The sequence below is a fragment of the Nannospalax galili genome, unplaced genomic scaffold (assembly GCF_000622305.1).
Source record: "Nannospalax galili isolate Female #2095 unplaced genomic scaffold, S.galili_v1.0 scaffold52, whole genome shotgun sequence".
NCBI classification, from domain to species: domain Eukaryota; kingdom Metazoa; phylum Chordata; class Mammalia; order Rodentia; family Spalacidae; genus Nannospalax; species Nannospalax galili.
Window position 1 is genome coordinate 322,152 of NW_008334003.1, and position 14,925 is coordinate 337,076.

Consider the following 14,925-nt stretch of genomic DNA (forward strand, 5'->3'; position numbering starts at 1 on the left):
GGTACCCAGGAATTCCCTCACCTGTTTTCTGGAGGTCGGTGCAGGTATTCTTAGCACAGTCTCTTTGCAGGCCTTAGTCAACCACCGCTGCCACTCCTTGAGGATGTACCCTAGGTAAGTCACTTCTTGCAGACACATCTGAGCTTTTTTTGCTGAGGCCGGTATCCCAAGTCCCCAAGTATGTGGAGTAAGTCCTCTGTCCAGTACAGGCAGGACTTCTGGGCTGGTGCTGCAATCAATAAGTCATCTACATATTGTAACAGGCTTATGTCGGGGTGTTGGGCACTGTACTCACTCAGATCTTCATGCGGGGCCTCATCGAATATAGTTGGAGAATTTTTAATCCCTTGAGGCTGTTGCGTCCAGGTCAGCTGGCCACTGATTCCGACCTCTGGATCATGCCATTCAAAGGCAAAGTAGGGCTGACTGCTGGGATCTTGTGCCAGGCTGAAGAAGGCATCCTTGAGGTCCAGAACTGTATACCATTGCCGATTTGGTAGCAGGGTACTGAGTAACATATAAGGGTTGGGGACAGTGGGATGAAGGTCAGTGACTCTCTTGTTCACCTCCCTTAAATCTTTTACCATTCTATAGTCCCCAGGTTGGGGCTTTTTGACAGGCAGGAGTGGGGTGTTACAGGCAGACTGGGTCGTTCTCAGCACCCCCAGTTCCATTAATCTTCTGCTATGTAGAATAATTCCACGTTTTGCCTCTAGGGGCATAGGATGCTGGTGCACTTTAACAGGTTCCGCCCCTGCTTTGAGGTCAACATATACAGGAGGCTTGTGTCCTGCCAGACCCATACCCCCTGTTTCTGCCCAGGCTTGGGGAAATTTTTGGAGCCAATCTGATATATCAGGATTTGGTTGGATTGGCTCCTGATGGAGTCTATATTCCTCAGTCAGATCGTTGGTGACTAGAACCTGAACTGGTGCCCCATTGTGAAGCAGGGTGGCTCCTTTAGCTGTGAAGTGGATCTGTGCCCTCATTTTTGACAATAAATCTCTGCCCAGAAGTGGGTAGGGACATTCTGGGATTACTAGGAACAAGTGGGATACCTGGCTCTTCCCTAAATCTACTGTTCATCGGGTAGTCCATGAATAGGGCTTTGTTCCTGTTGCCCCCGTACCCATGTAGTTCTGGAAGACACTGGCCCTCTTGGCTCCAATAAAACTGAATTCTGGGCACTAGTATCCACCATAAACTCAATTGGTTTACCCTCTATTTTCAGGGTTACCCTGGGCTCAGGGAGGGAACCTGAGCCCTGTCTCCCCTAGTCACTGTCTTCACCCCCAATTAGAGCCAATAATACCTTAGCTGATCACTTATTCTTCTTGGGGCAGTCCTTCACTTGCAGTATGCACACTGGTTTTTCCCTACCTTATTTCGTGGTCTGGATCCCGCCGGTGAGCTCCCTCCGTACTGGGGGTTGGTTGCCAATAATACCTCTCTGAGGTCCTTCTTGAGGCGGGCCTGTTGTCTCTCCAGGACCCTGGTCAGGCTTGCTTCCTGTCTTTTTTTCTTTTCTTTCCTCTCTTTGTTCTGCTGTCTCCCTTCTATTATAAACCTTTTCCACCACTGCTATTAAGCCCCTAAGGTTCTTTTCTCCTAGTCTATCTAAAGACTGTAACTTTCTCTTGACATCAGTGGCTGCCTGGTTAACGAAAGCAAACATCACAGTTTGAGCTGATTCCTCGGCTTCTGGGTCACACGGAGTGAACCGCCGGAAGGCATCTTGTAACCTCTCTAAGTACGAGGCTGGGCTCTCTTTGGGTCCCGTCTGACATCATAGACCTTAGACATATTGGTGGGTTTTTGAGCCGCCATTTTGAGACCTGCTAACAGAGTCTGGCAGTAGACCAGGAGCCTCTCCTTACCTTCTACCATGTTGTAGTCCCAGTTGGGACGGCTAGGGGGAAAGCTGGCATTAATGTCTTGTAACCTCTCTAAGTACGAGGCTGGGCTCTCTTTGGGTCCCGTCTGACATCATAGACCTTAGACATATTGGTGGGTTTTTGAGCCGCCATTTTGAGACCTGCTAACAGAGTCTGGCAGTAGACCAGGAGCCTCTCCTTACCTTCTACCATGTTGTAGTCCCAGTTGGGACGGCTAGGGGGAAAGCTGGCATTAATGATGCCTAGGTCTGTGGTAGGGTCCCCGGTGGGACCTGGAACCAATTTCCGGGCTGCCTCCAGGATCCTACCCTGCTGGCCGGAGGGGGAGGACAATGGTGTCGGGCTGGAGAGGCTGCCCCCCGCTGGCTGCGTGTGGCCTGCGCAGGTCCCTGTGGAGGCGATGGTGGCTCCTCAGGGTTAGGAGGTGGGGCCTGCACTTGTGGTGCTGTTGGCGGGGTGCCCATCTGAGAGGAGTAGGGTGGGGAAAAGATGTCGTTCTCCTCCGTGCCTTCCTGGAGAATAGGTTTCTCTTCTGCCTTTGGTCTGAGAGGGAGGACCTGCAGAGGTGGAGGGGGAGCAGTTGGATTAATCGGGGGAAGGAAGGACTTGACCCAGGTGGGGGCGGCCCATCAGGTCATTCAATGAGGCTTCACCAGGTCACAATGTGTGGGATCTGGTCCTGGTGGCCTGTCCATGGGCGGAAGACGTGGTCCTCTACCCTGGAAATCAAACTCAGGTTCAAAGTCCCTTCAGGGGGCCATCCAACATTGAAGGAGGGCCAATCAACCGAACATAAAGTTGTCCATTTCTTTCTCTTTACATCTACACTATTGTTATGGGCAATCATCTTAACATCCCCCCAGTGGACTAGTGTAAGATCTAGAAGGGAAGATGTGGTGTTGCCCATAGTATTTATCAGTCCCGTCCATTTCATCAACAAAGAAATTAGAATGAAGATGACAAGACACAAGAACAACACAGACAGACAGAGGGCCCAAAATAAACTACCACGGCTTTCAGATGGTCTGGACTCTTGGCCGTGTGGATTCCCTGGCTCGATTATGCCACAGACCATATGGATAGGACGTGCGTGTCCCAACAGGGTCGCGAGGTCCTCTGAGGTTTCAGATGGACTAGTGTCCTGGTGGGGTGTCCAGTGGGGAACACCCACCCGATGAGGTTGGGGACATCTCCTGAATCCTCCAGGTCACCTTGCTAGTGTTCCAGCAACAAAAAACTGAGATCAGATGGCCGCGACCAATGGGAAAGTATAGAAAAGACAGGCGGACAGAAACACATGCTGACAAACACAGTTTTACAAAAAAATTACCCGGCCAGTTGATCACAAACCTTTTCGGGTTGGTTCCTCTAGGAGGCCTCTGGGGGGATCATGGACAAGGCCCCAAATGTTGTACCCCATCCACTGGACCCCAAAAAGACCACTGAGGACCCAACACACCAAAATGCAAAAGCAAAGGTTTATGGTTTGGAGAGTGGAGCCTTTTATAGGTTTTAGACAAAGGGGGGGAAACTGAAGATACATTTTGGTTGCTTTAAGGAACCCGCGCTTGCCAACATAATTTTAAACTGATTGGATGTATAAGATGCAGCCCTGGAAGTTTCTTATTGGTAAGTGCTATTCTCAGGGCTGTGGAATGTGCTGAGTCTCCGTTTTTACCTTATAGGGCAGTTTTCATGCCTGGGCTTGCTTAATCTATAGTTTCCTGGAGGGGGATGGAATAGCAGGCAGGGGTCAGGGCATGCCAGGGCATGTCTAGGCATGTCTAAAACAGCAGCCAAGTATTTTACAGAAGCTAAAAGAGAAATTAGTGGGGGTCTGGAGGGATTGGGGATAGCGGGTGAATGAAGAGGGTCTCAGGGTTCTACAAAGGTACTTACTAAGTTTTTCAGGTTGTCATCTTCCTGAGTAGACACAAAATAACTGATTGTGGATATAAGCTTTCATGCACCTGGTCACATCAAATATAGCCAGAGAGGATCTCAGGATTCACATTGGTAAAGGCAGATACTTCTGTCAAACTAATCCTGCTTGATCATGGGTGCTCACTGCCAAGCACCCATGGTTTAATAAAGTTTAGAAATATCATGCAAGGTGACCTCTTAAAATCAAATGTTCTATCTTTTGTCAATCTCTGTCCCCAGTAAATGATCCAACAGATGAGAAGACTTACTTAGACAAATATATACAGGTTATAAGAAGGATAGATGTTTTCAGTCCTACTAGTAGTTATTGGACTCAATTGAGTTAAAGTCTAAAGAGAAACAAATGTCTTTTTTGTATTAATTATACTGGTAAATTGTCACATGCTGTTTGAGCTCACTGAGAAACTGACTCTGGGGATGGGATTGGCCCTCCCACTTCAGACTCAAGTTATCTCAAGATGTTCTCCAAGATTCTTCTCCAGGTTCAGGCTTGCCCCCTCTTTCCTTCGGCTGAGAAAGAAACTACTTTTCTCTGACCCTGTGACCAAAAAAAAAAAGGAGAATGACAAAAAACCCTAAGAGTAAACGCATCGTGTAGTTAGGAACAGCTAAGCTATAAACTAATTTCAAAAAAGGGTATCATTATTTATCTCATGGTATAGTAAAAGTAGCTAATGGAATTCTTTATTTTGTCACAGCAATGAGGAAGGTAACTAACACAGATTAATGCAATGTATAGTAAATATAAAGATAGATTTAACTACTTAATGAAAAAACCAACAAGATAGATTTTTGTTTTTAAAGGACAATTCACAGTCCATAGAGAGGATAGAGATGGCCCTCTGCCTAAAATTCCTCAGTCAGTAACTAAAGCATCACAGTTTTCCTTAATTGACTATGCTGGATATTATAAACTTCAATTTGATAATGTCTTGCTATATACCTGTTGCTTTTCTCTACCTAGTGTTTACACTCCTTTGAAACCTAAAGCAAGGGTTTTAAGCAAGGGTGGTAAAAAGATTTTTTAATTGTTTTGTGTTTTCTATAAGGTTTACCTGGAAGCTTATAAGGCACAGTGTGTGCACAGATAGTATTAACTCATTACATTATTTCATGTGTGTAGAGTCTATGTTTTTTCAATAAGATGATGCTGCACAGCACTCTCTTCTCAGTCAAATAACTGCCATCTTCATGTCTTCGGCTATACCTACTTGCAAAAGATCATCACAATTGGGCTTGTTAATGGTTATGTTCCTTCATTAAAGGAGGGGTAAGCAGGGTCATTGGATCCTCACCTGAGTATCCAGTCACTCTTCCCAGCCAACTGTATGTAATTTTTCGCTAATCATACATGGTTTCCTGGATCTTGGGAGGACTAAAGTATATAATCTAAGGAAGGCTAGGAAGAGAAGACTTGATCCATGCTGAGTAAAGGCTTCCCAGTGTAAATACTCTCAGGTCACCCTCAGTCACCTCTGTAAGTAAACTCAGTAAATTCATTGGTTCCCCAGGGTGAACTTTAATGTAATCAAACGTTGGTTTGACACTAAAACCTTACAAAGGGATGAACATTGCTTAGTGTCCCCGGGAAGACAATGCTCACAAAAAGGAAGCCAGAAAGTGCATGGTATGGTTAGAGAACAAAGAGGGATTCAAGTGACACAGAGAACCATAGACATGTCAGAGTAGAAGGGAGGAGGCTAGAGAGGTAACATGATTCAGACCAGGAGCACCTCATTTGCTGTGCTAAGCAATGTGGATTCAATCCTTTTGACAATGATCACCTAAGAAGTGACAAGCCAAAACACGGTGGTAGCTAGATGCCAGTGGCAGTGACAAACAGGGCAGGTTAGACCTGAAAAGATGACAGACAGAAAGACAGAAGTAGTCTTATAACCAGGTGATTGACCTGTGGAGCTGTAAAGATGGATCTTCCAAGACTAGAGATTTTATTTTTTATTTTTTGATCAGGTAATCCTAAGAGGCTTTCTGCTGCTCTAACATTTCCCCTCCTCTGAAGTAACCCTAAAATCATTTAGGAATCAGATGAGAGACCCCACCTTTGGTATCTCTGGCCTTTGACACAGAGTAGGCTTCCAAGAGGCCCAAGGATGTTTTGGCTTTTAGCTAAGAAACTGACTGCTTTTCTCTGGACTCTTTTTACCCAGGTGTGTTAAGTTGACTCTAAAGCTATCCAGCACATCCATGTTCCCTCTTATTTGTAAATACCAGAAAGAGGTGGCCTGAAAATATAATAGTGATTTGCAGGGATTGGAAAGGAGAGACGGGTAGGGGAGAAAGAGAGAGATGGGGGGAGGAGGAAGGAAGGAAAGAAGGAGGAGGAAGATGAACTGGAGGAAGGACAGGAGGGAAGAGAAGGAAAGGGGAGGGGGAAAGAGAAGAAAAAGAAGTTTTACTTTTATATTTAAGAAATAAAGCCAAATGGATCAGCAGGATCATGGAGAATACACATTTGTAATTTTGCTATATGTTCACCAAATTGTACTTTAGAGTGGCCTTAGCAATATAGACCTCAGCCAGGAAAGAGTGAAAGCAGTATTTGTTGTACATCTGCATGAACATCTGCTAGGGCGCTGTTTAAGAATTTCAGCTGAGGCATGAAAATGGTGTCTCACCTTAATACCTTCTCTACTTGTAAGTGAAACTGAGTTGCATACAGACTCCTCCTTGTTACTCTAAGAGAAGGCTAAAGTGCATAGTCAGTCCTTTATGGAACTGTACCCTGACCAGGATTCTCTCAAGAGATAATAAACATCTTGCCCACATAGACCCAGGCACAGAAGTATGTCATATGCCTTAATGAAACAAGTAAACAATGAAAAATGGTAAGCAGATGGAAAAAGGAGCAGGTGACAAGCACTTTAGTTTTAGTTTAGAATATATATATATATTATCACCAAACTAATATTACTGGGATCCAAAGTTTCTAAAAGTAAGTTGTCATTTTTTCAAATTATTTTAAAATGTTTTTGAATAATTCCTCTGTAGGTAAAAGGACCTTTGTAAAGAATTTAAAAATAAGAATTTTAGTCCTGCTGTTTCTTTGAAGCATCTGTTTAGGAAGCCCTCTGAAGTTTTGTTCTGAACAATATTCCAGCACTTTTTTTCACAGTCACAATTTTTAAGTTAAAGAAAGGGTTCTTGATTTAGTCTGTTAATTGAGTCCACAAGATTGAGCTTAAAAGGATGCAATTGTAATAATTTTGCTTTCAAAAATGCCTTTGTTGTCCTCTTTTCATTTTGAAACAACAAACATTATTTAAGCTCATTGTAGTAAGTTAAAAAACATGAAATGATATTAACAATATTATCCACTTAATAAAAATATTATATTCCAAGCAGTCTGATGATGCAAGCAGATATAAAGAGCGCTGGGGAGAAAACAACATTCATTAATTCCACAAACACAACTATATATCATACTTACTATATTGTGTCCAAGGGATGCAAAAAATAAATCAAGACAGGCTTTCAGTTTTGGGGGAACTTATAACCTAGTAAAAACAGGAGCATAATATGAAGTGGTCTTTAATAAAGGGAATAGAACACACAGTTCTATATGAATCATAGGAGAAGAGAGGAATTCTTTGTTGGGTAGGACTGACATAAGCTTAGGTTAAAGTGCTAGCCTTGAAAGCCTGGTAAAATTGTTGGTTCCACAACAGAGTGAGATAATCCAGGCAGGTGACATAAATGCTACAGTCATGTACTATGCGACGATGTTCTGTTGCTGATGGATCACATATGCAGTCGTGATTCCATAAGATTATATCCAGCTAGTGATGATGTAGCTGCCTCCATTTAAGTACAATGTACCTCTCAAAATGTGTTCCAATGGTTAAATGTTACATGTGTATAATTGAAGACTGAGGTCAAAGTCAGAGGCCAGCCATTGTGGCTAATTTAGTAGTAGAAGACCAAAGACTAAAAGGACACAAATTTGGAGAGATACACAACAATAATGAGTTCAAACAGAAGCTGTGGCCAGTATATGAATGATAGAGGCCTGTTTCTATGTGGGATGTGGAACCAGGACTGGTCAATCAAAGGAACTCAGTAGGAACACACAGTTTGATAGAAAATGCCTGAGGCTGACTCTTACAGAAACAGTAGCAATGTGCTTGGCAGACAAAGTAGGGTGCATTTCTGAAGGAGGGGTAGGAATTGGCCAAAGCATTGACCCTGGAAAGGGCCTGGGTGGAAGATGTCTCTCGAACAGAAGCTGGGCAGAATTGTGGCAGAGCAAGGCTGATAACAGGGCTGGGGATGGAGTTTAGAGGCCACCAGAGGGTGTTACGTCAGAAGAACACATTTTTAAGTGCAGGTAGAATCTCCATGGGGAAGCACTTAGGAAGGATCAAAACAGTTGCATAAGAACAGAAGACCAGAAACAGGACAGGACAAAGAGACATGAGGCTAAGGAACATAAAAACATGTCAGGATGTGTATGTGGAGAACTTAACTAGATTGAAGAGACTATTAGAAGTGCATCTGAAGACAAGAAGCACACAGCACTCAAGAATATAATTTAGCACAGAAGAAAATTCCAAACTGCTAACAGGGACATGGTGTCTGTTCATATGTTTTCTGATCAGGAAATTCTTTTTGAATAAAAAGCATTAATTTTCAATGAGTCTATAAAGATGAATACATTTTGTGTATTTGTTGTGTTCTATTAGAGAAAACTAATATCAGTTTGTACGCATTATTCTACTATATGCATATTGGTACATATATTACTCTACTGATAGATAAATAAAATGATAAAAATGGAGGGCTGCACAAATAGCTCAAATGGTAAAATGCTTGCCATACAAGCGTGAGGACTGGATTTGTACAAAAGCTAGGCATGGTATGTACCTGTAATCCTAACAGTGGGGACTTAGAGACAGTTGGATTCCTGGGACTTGCTGGCCAGTCAGCAAGTGAACTCTAGGCTCATTTAGAGACCCAGCCTCAAAAAGAAGGATGTTGGAAGCAACTGAAAAACACACCCAATGTTGACCTCTGACTTCATGGGCGCACACACACACACACTCCCGCTCTTATAACCTGAATTTTAAATCCTAACCTAGAAACATTTTCCTCCCTATAATAAAGAAACATGACCCAGTGTCTTCCCTTAGAACCACAATATGCACTGCCTATTAAGGAATCATTAATTCCTGAGTATGTCCCTGGATTCTGAAAGAAAATTGCTTTCTTGGTTTTTCTTTCCCTGAATCTAGCCCACGTCTCTCTATTTTGTTTACCACAGAGTTCTGTTAAAGCATGGAATGCCCGTGTTTCCTCCTTCCCACCAGCAGTCACATCCCCCACATACTTACATAACTAGGAGCCAGCCTATTTATCTATCCCACTCATATGGGCATCACTGGAGCCCAAAGGTCTCTTAAGGTGGCACTGCATTAAATATCTATAAAGCATCACAAGAGGAGCCCTGCTTGTTCCAGACTCATTCTGAACCTATCAAGGAAGGATGCGAATGACATCAGGGGAGGATTTTACAAGACTCTGTCTAGACTGCCAAAACAATCTGTGGTGGAGAAAATTGCATAAATATGGGCTACCAGGAAACAGGCATTTTTCCTCTCCCTTCCTTGTGGTCTTTTTTTGGTGTGGGACAGAGTGAAGCCTGGGCTGGCAATTCTGTAAATTATACTCTTTGAATCATATAATAATAACTCAAGGACCAGAATGATTTAATGCCATGTGGTAAGTCAATGTGGAGATCATCTCAGACCAAATAAATAAATAGAAGCAGCAAGTGACTTTGAGCTCATTTTAACTTACATGCATGTTTCTTCCAAATTTCTTAGCTTTATGTGAGGTTTTGTGGATATCCTAGATAGACTCTCCAAGCAATTATAGATGAATAAGTGATCTATCTTCCTCCTTTAGTTGAAAGACAGGACAAAAATTAACCCATGGGTGTATATATGAGACCCTCTTTCCTTGCATGTTACTCTGTGATCTGACAGAGCTTCCTACAGTTAAAATGGGGGAAAGGGCCTAAATGGCTCCCAGAAATGAAGATCTTCTGGCTTATGGTGATTACTGGCTTAGTCCAGTATCCCCAAACCACAACTTAGTGAGTTTTCGTTACTGGGTTTCCCCTCCCTCCCTTCCCTTTCTTTTTTCTTCCTTCCTTCCTTCCTTTCTTTTTTTTCTTCCTTTTGTCCTTCCTTCCTTCCTTCCTTTTTTTCCTACTTCTTGTGCCCATAGATGACTTTTAAAAAGAGAAAATGCACAGTCTTTGGAGAGCCAGGTCTATGTAAACCTGTAGCATATTTGTCTCCATTTCAAATAAAACCTGGAGTACAAAGCTTCAGTTACGTGGAACAGAATTTAAATCCTACGGAAGGTTTTTTTCTCTTTCTCCTCATTTCTGTCTTCTGGGTTGCTGCTGTCCTTTTTCCTCTTCCTCAGTGTCAAGCATCATGCTTCTTTAGCTCACCCAGATCGGCTCTGTTTGGGTCTGCTGAAGGGCCAGACCTTTCAGGACCTTGCCAAAGGTTACTAAGCATCCTCATTAGGATGGTCCAATTAATCTGTGTAACAATCCTTCTACAATTTAGTGGCCTAAAACAATAATGAATTTTATTATATCTCACTATTTTCTGATTAGCTAGTAATTGTCTACTCTCCCGGCCTCACTTGGGGCTTATTATGAGGTTACAGTTCAGCTGCAGGTGGCCTGTGGTAGTTTACAACTGGGTGCTCCTCCACAGGCCCTTTTCCATCTGCTTCCCCATCTTCCAGGCCTCTTCGTTTGACTTCTCTCTACTTCAGAGTAGCCTGGACTCCTCACATTGTGACTCAGCTCCAGTAGGAATGGTGCTGAAGGGTTCAGAGTGAAGCTAGATTCAACAGACAGGAACATCAGCTCCACTTTTTGTTTGGAGCCATCTTTAAAAAGTAGCTACATATATCTATCGGGGTCAAAAAAAATGAAGAAAGGAAGGAGGAAGAGAGGGCAGGAGGGAGCAGAGAGAGAGCAGAAAGACTCCCATCAGCCATGCCTTCAAAGAACAATTGTGCTATTAGGCATATTGGGCATCATGACTGTCTTGCAAAAGTGATTATCTGCAATACCTCTTAGCTCAAATTGCACTAGATGGGAACATATTTCATTGATTGAAGTCAGCCTATTGTAGTCATACTTCAACATTTCTCCTGGGAGACATAGACCTCTGTTTTTCCCTATTCTGACACATTTGAATTCAGCCATGACTTACTGGGAATTGGAGTAGATCAACTCTTCTCATTAGATAGTACCATTCCCAGACCACGCAAAAAACTAGAGAATCTGTGAGTTGGATAGGCTTGGTAAGGAAGGGCAACATTAGCGTGTATACAGGCTTAGAAACAAAAAAGAATGTGATATGAGTTGGTATTGATGTTCAATTGGAGTTAGAAGAAATTTTGCATTAGGAATATGAGGGTCCAGTTACAATTCTGTGTGAAAGTCACTGAAGTTCATTAACTTCCACTTTTCTTGACTGGACAATGGGGTGATAAGGCTGCTATTATTGCAGGCTTTGCATGAAATTAAAGGAGAAAGGAGATGCACATGCAAATTCATCAATGTAAACTGGAAAGTTGTCTTGCAAATGAAAAATTACAAAATAGTAAAGTGAAAAGTTGTAAGAGATAAACTAGAGATGCAGTTTCTGGTGAATCAGGTATATGGTGAATTGAGTATGAGGTGAATCAAAGAATATGACAGGACATAAATAAAACTGGAAAGTATTAAAAAGTACATAAACTACACAGGTGACTCGAGTAATGAAACTACTCAGTATAAAGACAACATTACACAGCACCACAGCTGAATGTGCATTCCTAGCTTAGTCTAGAATCCACTACACATCATTTGGAAATCTTTCAGTAGTCAGTTTTATGTGCAGTACTTCTATAGTTGAATTTAAAGCAGAGATACTCTATAGAGAAGTTTTTCCATTATTTAATGTCCTGTAAGTGCTTGTCATTCAGAACTTAGAAAAATTAGACTTGCATCCATTTAAAATATACTAAATATACTAATGATATATAATGATATATAATGATATATAATGATAAATATACTAATGATAGAGTTGACAGGAGAACAAAAGGAAAGCTTTTTCTACTCCCTTTAGGATGAAGGGTGCAATGGGTATACCTGTACATAACTCTAAGAGAGAGATGACATGAATTTTCATATTCATGAGTATGAAGTAAGAAATTGCCTGAGGGTATGCCTGCATCTCTGAGTGGGATTTATCTTGCTTCCTTGATGCAACACAAAATGCTGCATTCATATTAGAGAATGACTCACCTCTGGATCTTGCCTTGAAATATAGTCTCCAGAAGAATCAAAGCAGAATCAGGGCCGCACATACACAAGGAACCACTCGGCCACAGTCAACTCAGAAGGATTAAAGATGATGCTGCAACTAGTAGCCACTCAGGAAAAGTAGAGTTGGGAAAGTAGAGTTGGAGTGGGGTAATTTTGCCTCAGCTCCATTTTACTCAAACTGACATGGATGCTAATGCCTCTGAAAGTAGGGATCTCAGAATGACTTGGGAGTGCTTCATTTAAATTTCATGTAGGCACTATGAACAATTTTGACAAATTTTTAAGTGTGTGAGTGTATTGCCTGCATGTGTAAGTGCACCTGTGCTGTGCAGTGCCCACAGAGGTCAGAAGAAGGCATGGATCCCCTGGAACTGGAGTCATGGGCAATTGTTTGCTACCATGTGGGTGCTGGGAATTGAACCCCGGATCCTCTGGAAGGTGCTCTTAACTGCTGATCCACCTCTCCATCCCCTTGACTATTAATAGAGCCCTCAAATATGTTGTTTTGGATTTCAAGAACTGATAAAGGAACTACAAAATTATACTTTAAAAGCCCACTCAGGGCTGGAGGGATAACACAGCCGTTAAAGGCTAAGGCTAACAACCAAAACGTTAAAAGCTCACTCAGTTTCATTTATGTAATTAAAGTCCTGGAATAGAAATATCTTCAAGTATGTTCTTTATTACAGAATTTACTGTTACCACCTACATTGTTTTTCAGTTATTAAATAAAAAAATTAAAGAGGGTCTCTTTCAAAGAAAAATGGACACTGGAAGAAGAGGGAAGGGCTCGGATCTCCAGTGGCTCAGCCTATATTCATCTGGGTGGACTCTGGGGTCATGGCTAGATTGAGAAGTACAACTCTGTTTCCTTAAGTCATCCACAGTAGCAGTTTTTCTTGCCAGAGTTCAAGCTTAATAGAGAAAGCCATCCTTTAATCTAGAACACCAGCAGAAGTCCTTCCAAAAGTGATTTGCTTCGCACTCTTCAACTGACTGACATTTGATTATGCTTTTAAAAATTTGTTTTATTTATTTATTGTGCTGTGGTACAATAATGTACTGTGGTCCATAAGGATATCTTTATATAAATGTGTATCATACATTGAGCATATATCCCCCATGTCATCCAACTCACCTGTCTTCCCCATTGCCCCATCATCAGTCCACTTCACCCTGTTCATTTTATTCTCATGTCTCATATATATGCATATATTTATATATCATGGTTTTATGTATCTACATATGTGATTTCTGCCTTAAGTTCATTTATGTAATATATTGCAAATTGAAGTCCACTTGAACATGGGGAATGATCTTTTTAATGTGTTCTTGAATTCAGTTTGGAAATATTTTATTTTAATTTTTGAATATTTATTTTATTTTAAGGTATGTGTCTGTGTGTCTGTGTGTCGGTATGTGCATTTGAGTGCAGGTTCCTATAGAGACTAGAGGTCTTGGCCCCCTGGAGTGGAGTTAGAAGTGGGTGTGAGCTGCCGAACGTGGGCACTGGGAACGAAACTCAGGTCCTCTTCAAGAGCAGTAAATGCTCTTAGCCACTGAGCCGTCTCCAGCCGCACAAATATTTTATTAGTAATTTTTGCGTTCATGTTCATGTTCACCGAGAAGACAGGTCTAATTTTCTTTTTCTTTTCTTGTGCCTTTATAAAAGTAGTTTGGTAGCATTCCTTCTTTTTCTATTTTATGGAATAGTTGAGAAGCATTGGTGTTAGTTCTTTAAAGGTCTGTTAAAATCCCGCGGTGAATACATTTCAGTCTATATTTTTTTTTAATTGAGAGATTATTTAAATTACATTTAATTTCATTTCTTATTGTAGATATGTCTAAATTTGTACTATATTTTGGTTTAATTTTCAGTCTTATGCTTCTAGAAATTCATCCATTTGTTTTAAATTTTCAAATTTAGTAGACTATGTCTTTAAGTTATGCCCTAAAAATTTTTAAATTTTCATTAGCATCTGTTGTGATGTCTCTGTCTTTTTGTTTCCAAACACCACACCAGGATCATTTAGGCAGCTTTTAGTGACAGCCTATGTAAGACTCCAGTCTGCATCTTCTCTTGTATTTGCCCTTTTCCTTTCCTACTTGGAGAGATTTGGCTTTCTGTTCCAGGATCTTTTTGCGGTCTTTGTCCAGCTTTAGCCTGGTGATAACCACCTTGCTGGGGTGACTGCCCACATGGACAGTTGTGCCACTAGCCTTTTCCTGCTGCACCCACTCGATGTAGATGACATTTTCTTCCTGTAAACCTGGACCACTTTGCTGATCTGCTGACCTTTCCAATGGGCATAGACTGAACATTGTACTTTTGTCTCAGTTCTTTGGAAAGAGGGGAGGACACAGCCTTCCTCTGAATGTGAGAAGGTGCATTGAAATGCCTTTTATGGTTTTTGCTTCAGTCAGAAGTCACGAAGGGATTGAACTTCATTTTGGCGGCTGCAAAAGGGAAGAGCATGATGTCTCTTTTTCAGATCTAATTTTATTAATTTGAGTCTTCTCTACCTTTTATTTGCTTGTTTGTTAATTTGGCTAAGGGTTTGCCAATCTTGCTTTTCTTTTCAAAAGAACCAACTCTTTATTTCATTGTTTCTTTGTTTTGTTTTCTTTTCTTTTTTGAAACAAGGTCTCCCTGTAGCCTCAGCTGGCCTGATGTTATGTAAACCAGGCTGGCAATCTCGCAAAGAACCACCAGCCTCTGCCTCC

The 14,925-nt window shown here is 41.7% G+C and overlaps 1 pseudogene; it reads right to left on the reverse strand.

Annotated features, from left to right (window-relative positions):
• Positions 1–14,241: 14,241 nt before the first annotated feature.
• Positions 14,242–14,650, reverse strand: LOC103730684 (annotated as a pseudogene).
• Between the last annotated feature and the right edge of the window lie 275 nt (positions 14,651–14,925).